Source organism: Eriocheir sinensis, chromosome 64 (genome assembly GCF_024679095.1).
Source record: "Eriocheir sinensis breed Jianghai 21 chromosome 64, ASM2467909v1, whole genome shotgun sequence".
Lineage (NCBI taxonomy): Eukaryota > Metazoa > Arthropoda > Malacostraca > Decapoda > Varunidae > Eriocheir > Eriocheir sinensis.
Window position 1 is genome coordinate 3,657,332 of NC_066572.1, and position 10,000 is coordinate 3,667,331.

At 34.8% G+C, this 10,000-nt stretch overlaps 1 protein-coding gene across 1 annotated transcript in view; it reads right to left on the reverse strand.

The window, feature by feature from the left end:
* Positions 1–10,000, reverse strand: part of LOC126987308 (uncharacterized) — a 385,727-nt gene that overhangs the window by 41,668 nt on the left and 334,059 nt on the right. The window contains exon 9 of the transcript XR_007740698.1: positions 1,013–1,044. The gene's annotated coding sequence lies outside the window, so the exon portion shown is untranslated. The remainder of the gene's footprint in view (positions 1–1,012; positions 1,045–10,000) is intronic.

Consider the following 10,000-nt stretch of genomic DNA (forward strand, 5'->3'; position numbering starts at 1 on the left):
TATCAATGTGTGTATATATGTATGTGTCTGCTTTGTATGTAGACGAAAAGCAAACCACTATATTAGACAAGAGTGTATATGTATGTATGAATGTATGGGGAGGTGGTGGTTGAGTGGTTAGCGTGCGTGCGTTGCGTTTAGGACTGAAGTGACAAGCTCGACCCCCCCAAAAGACATTTCCTATTGCTAGTGTCAACCTTCACCCGTCCAGTCATTCTTAATTCCCTTGGACGGTTCCTCTAGAGTCCGGGTTGATGGCTGGTCGTCAGGACAGCATGTGGGTAGTCTTAGGCCACTCGGCGGTGACTGAAAAACCCCAGGTGGAAAGTTGGAAAGTTTCGTTTAGTCGGCGCAACATCTGTGGTCATATGCCGGAGAGAGACAGAAGGGGAAGGAATTATAGAAGGGAACAGACCCCAGGAGACGGGACACAACCCACGATTAATACCTGGTACCCATTCACTGCTGGGTGGACAGGGGCGTAGGGTATCGGAAAAGCCGCCCAAATTTTTCCACTCGGCCCGGGAATCGAATCCGGGCTCTCTCGGTTGTGAGCTGAGTGTGCTAACCACTGCACCACGAAGCCCCAAAATCCCAGGTGGTAGCGGCGGATTCGAACCCGGATCATCTAGGACGCAGCGAACATGGGACCCGCACGCTAACCACTCAACCACCGCCTCCCCAGTGCTGGTAAATATTCAACAACAACAAAAGGAAGACACAGGTTCGAGCCCCGCCCGCCGCCACAAGTTGTCATCGTTAAGTCACCGCCGAGTGGCCCAAGACTACCCACATGCTGTCCTGAAGACCTCCTGTAAACCCGGACTCTAGATTCTCTCTCTAAATGAGGATAAAAAATGAGGTCCGGGGGACAGTGTGAGTCAGGCAGGATGGCGCCACTATAAACAGCTGCCCGCGCCACAACGAACTGGGACCAACCTCCGGGACCACCAAAAAAGCCTACCCGTGTATGTATGTGTGTATGTACGTAAAAATATGCACAAGTACTTACATTGAGGTCTAGTCGGCGAATTCGGCGTGCATCTGAGAGAGAGAGAAAGAGAGATTAGAGAAAATAAAGAAAATAATAATAATAATAATAATAATAATAATAATAATAATAATAATAATAATAATAATAATAATAGGTAAGGAAAATAAGAAAATAAGAAGAGGAAATGAGGCCAATAAAAGAAATGGGGCGAAAAAAAGAGGAAAAATAAAAGAAAGGAAAGGAAAATAAAGGAAAATGAAGAGAAATGAAAGAAAGAATAACAGGAAAAAGAAGGAAAAAGATAAAGGGAAGGAAAAGAAAAGGTAAAGAATAAATAAAATAAACAAGAAAATAAGATAAATAAAGAAAAAAGCAAGAAAACCAGAGAGAGAGAGAGAGAGAGAGAGAGAGAGAGAGAGTGTATGAATACCTTTACGATCCATAACACACACACACACACACACGGTCTCATGTGCACGGAAAAGGAAGTAAAAATATAACAGAAAAACACACACGACATTTTCTTTTTTTTTCTTTTTTTCTTTTCTGCCGGAGTTAGGAAGATGGTGTTTTTTTACGCTCTCTCTCTCTCTCTCTCTCTCTCTCTCTCTCTCACGGTGCCCTACATCCTAAAATATTCTTTCTCTCTTTCTTTCTTTATTTTCTTGTTTTCCTTAAAGAAGAAGAAGAAGAAGAAGAAGAAGGAGGAGGAGGAATGAAAGAAGGAGAACAAGTTATAATAATAATAATAATAATAATAATAATAATAATAATAATAAGAAGAAGAAGAAGAAGAAGAAAAAGGAGGAGGAGGAGGAGGAGGAAGAGGAGGAGACCAAGAAAAAAGAAAGAAAAAAAGAGGAAGAGAAAGAATAAAATAATAAAAAAATAATGATAAAAATAAGATGAATCAGAAGGAGGAGGAGGAGGAGGAGGAGGAGGAGGAGGAAGAAGAAGAAGAGGAGAAGTATGGTTCTTATTTATTAATGTTTTCTCCCTATATTCAGTTTCCTCCTCCTCCTCCTCTTCTTCCTCTTCCTCCTCCTCCTCTTCCTCCTCATCCTCCTCCTCCTCTTTGTTGTTCTTTCCTTCTCTCCTTTCCTCTCTCGCCATCTCATTCTTTTTTTCGGTATATTTACTCTCTCTCTCTCTCTCTCTCTCTCTCTCTCTCTTGCATTTTTTTTCCTCTTCTGCACCGACATTTTTTTTCCTCCTCCTCCTCCTCATCCACCTCGTTCTTGTCTTCCTCTTTCTCCTCTTCCTCCACTTCCCTCCCTTATTAACCTCTCCACCGCCTCCTCCTCCTCTTCTTCTTCCTCCTCCTCGTTCCTGTCCTCTTTCTCTTCCTCTTCCTCTTCCTCTCCTTATTACCACATCCTCTACCGCCTCCTCCTCCTCCTCCTCTTCCTCCTCCTCTTCCTCCAACTTTAAACATTTACTTAACGCTTAATATCTTCATTTGCTTAATAACCTAAATATTGAAGTCCATTTTTTTTCTTAAACATAATTTTTTTTTTATATATATTTTTTGTGTCATTCTTCCTATTCTTGTTCGTATTCTTATTATTGTTACTACTACTACTACTACTACTACTACTACTACTACTACTACTACTACTACTACTACTACTACTACTACTACTACTACTACTTCTACTACTACTACTACTACTACTAACTTATTATCCCTATCATCAATATTTTTTTCTATTTTTCTTTTCTATATTTTTTTTGCTTTTTTTCTCCTTTTTTGGGGTTAAGAAGAAGAAGAAGAAGAAGAAGAAGAAGAAGAAAAAGGAGGAGGAGGAGAGAGTGTGAGTGCGAGAGCGAGAGCGAGAGAGAGAGAGAGTCAGACACTGTAATCCATTTCCTCTATTTAAACACGTAAAAACTTATCTATTTACTCGCTTCTATATATTTCTTTTTATGTTCTCTTTCCCTGCTTCTTCACACACACACACACACACACACACACACACACACACACACACACACACACTTTTTTCCCCCTACTCTCTCTCTTCTTTTCTGACTGTGTACACCCGCTCAAAAAAGTATTATCACATTCTCTAGTTTAAACATTTCGAAACTTAGAACGATGGGGTTTGCAACAAGGGAGGGCGGCGTTTCCCAAGCCTTCGTTCACCCCCTGTGCTGATACTTTTTTGAGCTACTGTACAAGATGACGAGTTAATTGACACTTTTAGGAGCTCGATAGGATAGGATGAAGGGGATAAGAGATTCTGCCCTACACGTCTTAAAGTTACAAGCAATAATAGTTAGTTTGGTCCACTTTTATTTAATTTTCCTTCCTTCCTTTCCTTTCTTTTTTTCTTATACTACATCATGAGTTAGTATTTTTTCTCTATAATCAGTTTCCTTCTATTCTTCCCTCCTTCTTCCTCCTCCTCTCTGTTATTCTTTCTTTCTCTCCTCTCCTCCTCTTCTCTCCTTTCCTTTCTCCTCTACTAAAACCAGCGATCCTTTCTTCATCTTCCTACCTCTCTTCCTCTCCCTTCCTACCTTAAGTCAAGATTATACTTCGTGACATTATAAGGGTTCATTCTATTCTACTTTTATTTCTTTTCCATTTTTTCCCCATTTTTTAACATTTTCAGAAACCGCTACAAAATCCTTCTTGGGCATCGCTACAACGGGGTATTTAGAGGCAGTGGAACGGTTTCTTCAGCAACGGTGTTAAAAAAAAAAAGTTTGTCTTTTATCTTATACATATTTATCGTTTTCTTGGGCCATTTTTTTATGTTTTTTATCCTGTTCCTCTTTCTTTTAGTCATCGTCCTCATTTTCATCTTTCATTTTCATACAACTTTTATTTTCTCCTTTCAATTTTTCTTTTTCATCTCACTTTCTCTCTCATCTCACTTTCACATTCTCATATCACTTTCAATTTCACATTCTCATATCACTTTCAATTTCTCATATCACTTTCAATTTCACATTCTCATATCACTTTCAATTTCACATTCTCATATCACTTTCAATTTCACATTCTCATATCACTTTCAATTTCACATTCTCATATCACTTTCAATTTCACATTCTCATATCACTTTCACTTTCACATTCTCATATCACTTTCACTTTCACATTCTCATATCACTTTCACTTTCACATTCTCATATCACTTTCAATTTTACATTCTCATATCACTTTCAATTTCACATTCTCATATCACTTTCAATTTCACATTCTCATATCACTTTCAATTTCACATTCTCATATCACTTTCAACTTCACATTCTCATATCACTTTCAATTTCACATTCTCATATCACTTTCAATTTCACATTCTCATATCACTTTCAATTTCACATTCTCATATCACTTTCAATTTCACATTCTCATATCACTTTCAATTTCACATTCTCATATCACTTTCACTTTCACATTCTCATATCACTTTCAATTTCACATTCTCATATCACTTTCAATTTCACATTCTCATATCACTTTCAATTTCACATTCTCATATCACTTTCACTTTCACATTCTCATATCACTTTCAATTCCACATTCTCATATCACTTTCAATTTCACATTCTCATATCACTTTCACTTTCACATTCTCATATCACTTTCAATTTCACATTCTCATATCACTTTCACTTTCACATTCTCATATCACTTTCAATTTCACATTCTCATATCACTTTCACTTTTACATTCTCATATCACTTTCACTTTCACATTCTCATATCACTTTCAATTTCACATTCTCATATCACTTTCACTTTCTCACCTCACTTTCACTTTTTCATTCTCATTTAACTTTCACTTTCACCCTCATTTACATATCACTTTCATTTTCTCTTATTCATCTCACTTTCACTTTCATTTTCAAACAGCTTTCACTTTCTCCTCATTTACTTATCACTTTCATTTTCACTTTCTCATCTCACTTTCACTTTTTCTTTCTCATATAACTCACTTTTTCCTCATTTACATATCACTTTCACTCATTTTCATACAACTTTCCTTTTCTCATTTTCACACAACTTTTCCTTTCTCATTTTCACACAACTTTCACTTTCTCATTTTCACACAAATTTTCTTTTCTCATTTTCATACAACTTTCACTTTTCTCATTTTCATACAACTTTTCCTTTCTCATTTTCACACAACTTTCACTTTCTCATTTTCACACACCTTTTCCTTTCTCATTTTCATACAACTTTCACTTTTCTCATTTTCACACAGCTTTCACTTTCTCATTTTCATACAACTTTCACTTTTCTCATTTTCACACAACTTTCACTTTCTCATTTTCACACAACTTTCACTTTCTCATTTTCACACAACTTTCACTTTCTCATTTTCACACAACTTTCACTTTCTCATTTTCACACAACTTTCACTTTCTCATTTTCACACAACTTTCACTTTCTCATTTTCACACAACTTTCACTTTCTCATTTTCATACAACTTTCACTTTTCTCATTTTCACACAACTTTCACTTTCTCATTTTCACACAACTTTCACTTTCTCATTTTCACACAACTTTCACTTTTCTCATTTTCACACAACTTTTACTTTCTCATTTTCACACAACTTTCACTTTCTCATTTTCATACAACTTTCACTTTCACTTTCTCATCTCACTTTCACTTTTTCATTCTTATCTCACTTTCACTCTCGCTGTCTGCATCTTTCTGGCGTGAAAAAAAAATGTTTGTCTTTCGTCTTATACATATTCATCATTTTCTTAATCACTTTCTTTGTTTTCTTCATCCTATTCCTCTTTCTTTTTGTCTTGGTCCTTGTTCTGTTCCTCCTCCTCCTCCTCTTCTTCTTCTTCTTCTTCTTCTTCTTCTTCTTCTTCTTCTTCTTCTTCTTCTTCCTCCTCCTCCTCTTCTTCCTCTTCTTCTTCTTCTTCTTCTTCTTCTTCTTCCTCCTCCTCCTCCTCCTCCTCTTCTTCCTCTTCTTCTTCTTCTTCTTCTTCTTCTTCTTCTTCTTCCTCCTCCTCCTAGTCCGTCGCCTCTTTTCAAACCTCCACACGAAATATTTATAGACTTGGAAACACGACCAAACAAAAGAACGTCGATAGTCTCAGTTTTAATTTGCTTAATGTTTTCTTTTGTTTTTTTTGTTTTAACTTTAACTTTCTTTTGAGTTGTTTTTGTTTGGTTGTTCGTTGTTTTTCTTGTCGTTTCTTCAATTTACTTTTTTTTTTTTGCCGATAGTCTCCGTTTTAATTTGCTTAATGTTTTCTATAGTTTTTGTTTTCTTTAATTTTCCTTTGAGTTGTTTTGTTTGGTTATTCTTTGCTTCTGCTTTTGTTGTTTCTTGAATTTACTTTTTTTTTTTTTGTGTGTAATTTAGCTGCATACAAATTTGAACACCTGGATTTTCACATTCTTAAATCACTTTCACTTTCTATATTCTAACTTTTTTTGTTATCCTTTGTTCTTTTTTATGTTTTTCGTGTGTTTTTAATTGTTTTTCGGAGGTGTTTTTTTTTATAATGTTTTCTTTTAATTCTTTCTTTAATGTTTTTTTTATCAAGTTTTCTTTTAAGTTTTCTTTTATTATGTTTGTTTCTTTCTTGAACTATTTCGTTTGTTGTGGAGTTTCGTGCAAAAAAAAGAAAAAAAAAAAGAAAAAGAATCTACTTGTGCGTTTTTGTTATTTTTTTTAATCCTGCACTGCCACACACACACACACACACACACACACACACACACACACACACACACACACACACACACACACACACACACACACACACACACATACATACATACATACATACATGCGTACATACATACATACATGTATACATACAAACACACACACACACACACACACACACACACACACACACACACACACACACACACACACACACACACACACACACACACACACACACACACACACACACACACACACACACACACACATACATACACACACACACACACACACACACACACACACACACACACACACATACACGTTCAGTAATTTTTCCAATCAATGGCGTAACGAAGACATGTGTTCCTCTCTCTCTCTCTCTCTCTCTCTCTCTCTCTCTGAATATTTGTTCCAAAAAGTTTGATTTTTCTTAGAGAGAGAGAGAGAGAGAGAGAGAGAGAGAGAGAGAGAGAGAGAGAGAATAATAACAATAATAATAATAATAATAATAATAATAATAATAATAATAATAATAATAATAATAATAGCAATAAAAGGATATAATAAAAAATAAGAAAATGGAACGATAAAAAATGAATATAGAAGAAAAAAAGAAGAAAGAAAAAGAAAACAACCGAAAAAAAAATCTGATCGAAAGAAAAACAAAAGAAATAGAACTTAAAGAAAAAAAAGAAAACAGTAAAACAATTAATACAAAGAACACAAAGAAACATACAGCAAAAAAAAATAATAATAATAAAACAGAATAATATGAAAAAAAGAAATAATAGAATGCCCCCAAAAATTAATAAAAAGAAAAATAGAAGAAAAAGAAAACAAGATAAAAAATTAGGATTACACATAAAAAAAGTATATACATGAGAAGACAAGAGAAGATAAAAATGGCAAAAGAAAAAAAAAGAATGACAAAAGAAAAAATAACAAGAAAAAAAAATGACAAAAAGACAAAAACGAAAAAAAAAAAAGAAAAAATGACAAAAGAAGAAAAAATGATAAAAGAAGAAAAGAATATGACAAAGAAGAAAAAAAGCACGAAAAGAAAAAAAAGAAAAAATAAGACAAATAGAAGACAAAAACGACACAAAAAGAAAATGACGAAAGAAGAAAAATTGACAAAAGAAGAAAAGAATATGACAAAAGAATAAAAAAAATCACAAAAGAAGAATAAAAGAAAAGAAAATATGACAAAAAGAAGACAAAAGCGACAAAAAACGACAAAAAGAAAATATGACAAAAAGAAGAAAAATAATAAATAACAAAGGAGAGAAAAATATTATACACAAAAAAATAACAAAGTGAATATCGTGGAAATTACCTAAAAAACAAACAAATAAACAAGCAAATAAAAAAAAATACAAGAAAAAAATGAAATAAAAGAAAATTACACGAAAAAAACAACAACGGAAAAATAAACAGAAAAACAAATCAAAACAACACAAAAACAATATAATATAAAACACAAACTAATACAGAAAAACAAAACAAAGAAACGAACAAAATGAAGCAGAAAACAGACTAATAAAAAAAAGAAAAGAAAAAAAAAATTACGCGATATCGTACATAGCAACCTCCATAAATCTCTCTCTCTCTCACACACACACACACACACACACACACACACACTCGCTGATTAATTTACATACCTGTCTGTGCACCTTTTAGCACCCCCCCCCTTACCCCCCCCCTCTCTCTCTCTCTCTGTTTTTATTCTTTACTTGTTTTTCTATTTATTTTTTATTTTCGTCACTTTTTTCCTTTACTTTTATTTCTTACTTTTTTCTCTAATCTATTTTTATTTTTTCTACTTTTTCTTCTCTATTTCTATTCTTTACTTTTTTTCTCTTTAATTTTTTTCCTTTATTTTTTATTATTTACTTTTTCTATTTTTATTTCTTACTTTTCTCTACCTTCATTTTCTTTGTCTTTTTCTTTTACTTTCTTATCTAATGTTTTCTTTCTTTACTTTTCTTTATCATTGTGTGTTTATTCTTCACTCTTCTCTATGCCTGTATCTTTTTATTTTTCTAACTTGTCTCGTTCTTCGTAATGTTTTAACAGAATGAGAAATACTACACTCCACTATTAATTTTTATTGTATTTTGCGTATCTTATTATTTTTTTTTATCTTGAACTCCTTTACCTAAAAAAAAGAAAAAGAAAAAAACTTCATCAACGTTTTCATAAATTTTCAACACATTCTCGTTTTTCTTTTATTGTTCATTTTGTCTTTCTTTCTTCTTTCTTTATTTGTCTTTAATTTTCTTTCTCTTTGTCTCTTCTTTCTGACATTTTCTTTCTTTTTCTCTTTGCCTTCTTCTATCACTTTGTCTGTCTTTCCTTCTTCTTTCTTTCGTTTTTTCTTTGTTTCTCTCTGCCTCTTCTTTCTTTTTATCTTTGTCTTCTATCACTTTGTCTTTCAATCTTTCTTTCTTTCCTTCTTCTTTCTGTTTTTTCTTTCTCTTTCTCTTTGCCTTCTTCTATCACAATCATCTATCAATATCTTTCTTCGATTTTTTTTTCACAACAAGGAAGACGGCTCAAGGGTAACAAAAAGTGTAGAAAAAAAAGCCCGCTACTTGCCGCTCCCACAACAGATAAAGGCATAGAATGGCCGAAAGAGAGGTCAATTTCGGGTGGAGAGGTGTCTTGATACACTCTTCTTGAAGGAGGTCAAGTTATAGGCAGGAGGAAATACAGACGAAGGAAGGTTGTTCCAGTGTTTACCAGCGTAAGGGATGAAAGAGTGAAGATGCAGGTTAACTCTTGCATAAGGGGTTTGGACAGTATAGGGATGAGCTAGAGTAGAAAGTCGTGTGCAGCGGGGCCGCGGGAGGGGAGAGGCATGCAGTTAGCAAGTTCAGAAGAGCAGTCAGCGTGGAAATATCGATAGAAGATAGAGAGGCAACATGGCGGCGGAATTTACGAGGAAGAAGACTGTCAGTAAGAGGAGGAGAGTTAATGAGACGAAGAGCTTTAGACTCCACTCTGTCCAGAAGAGCTGTGTGAGTGGAGCCCCTCCACACGTGAGATGCATACTCCATACGAGGGCGGACAAGGCCCCTGTATATGGACAGCAACTGTGCGGGGGAGAAGAATTGGCGGAGACGATACAGAACGCCCAACCTCGATGAAGCTGATTTAGTTAGAGAGGAGATAATATTATGGAGCTTCCAGTAGAGATTTTGAGTTAAGGATAGACCGAGGATGTTTAGTGTTGAAGAAGGTGACGGCTGAGTGTTGTCGAAGAATAGGGGATAGGTGTTTGGAAGATTGTGTCGGGTGGATAGGTGGAGAAATTGAGTTTTTGAGGCGCTGTATTTTTTTACCG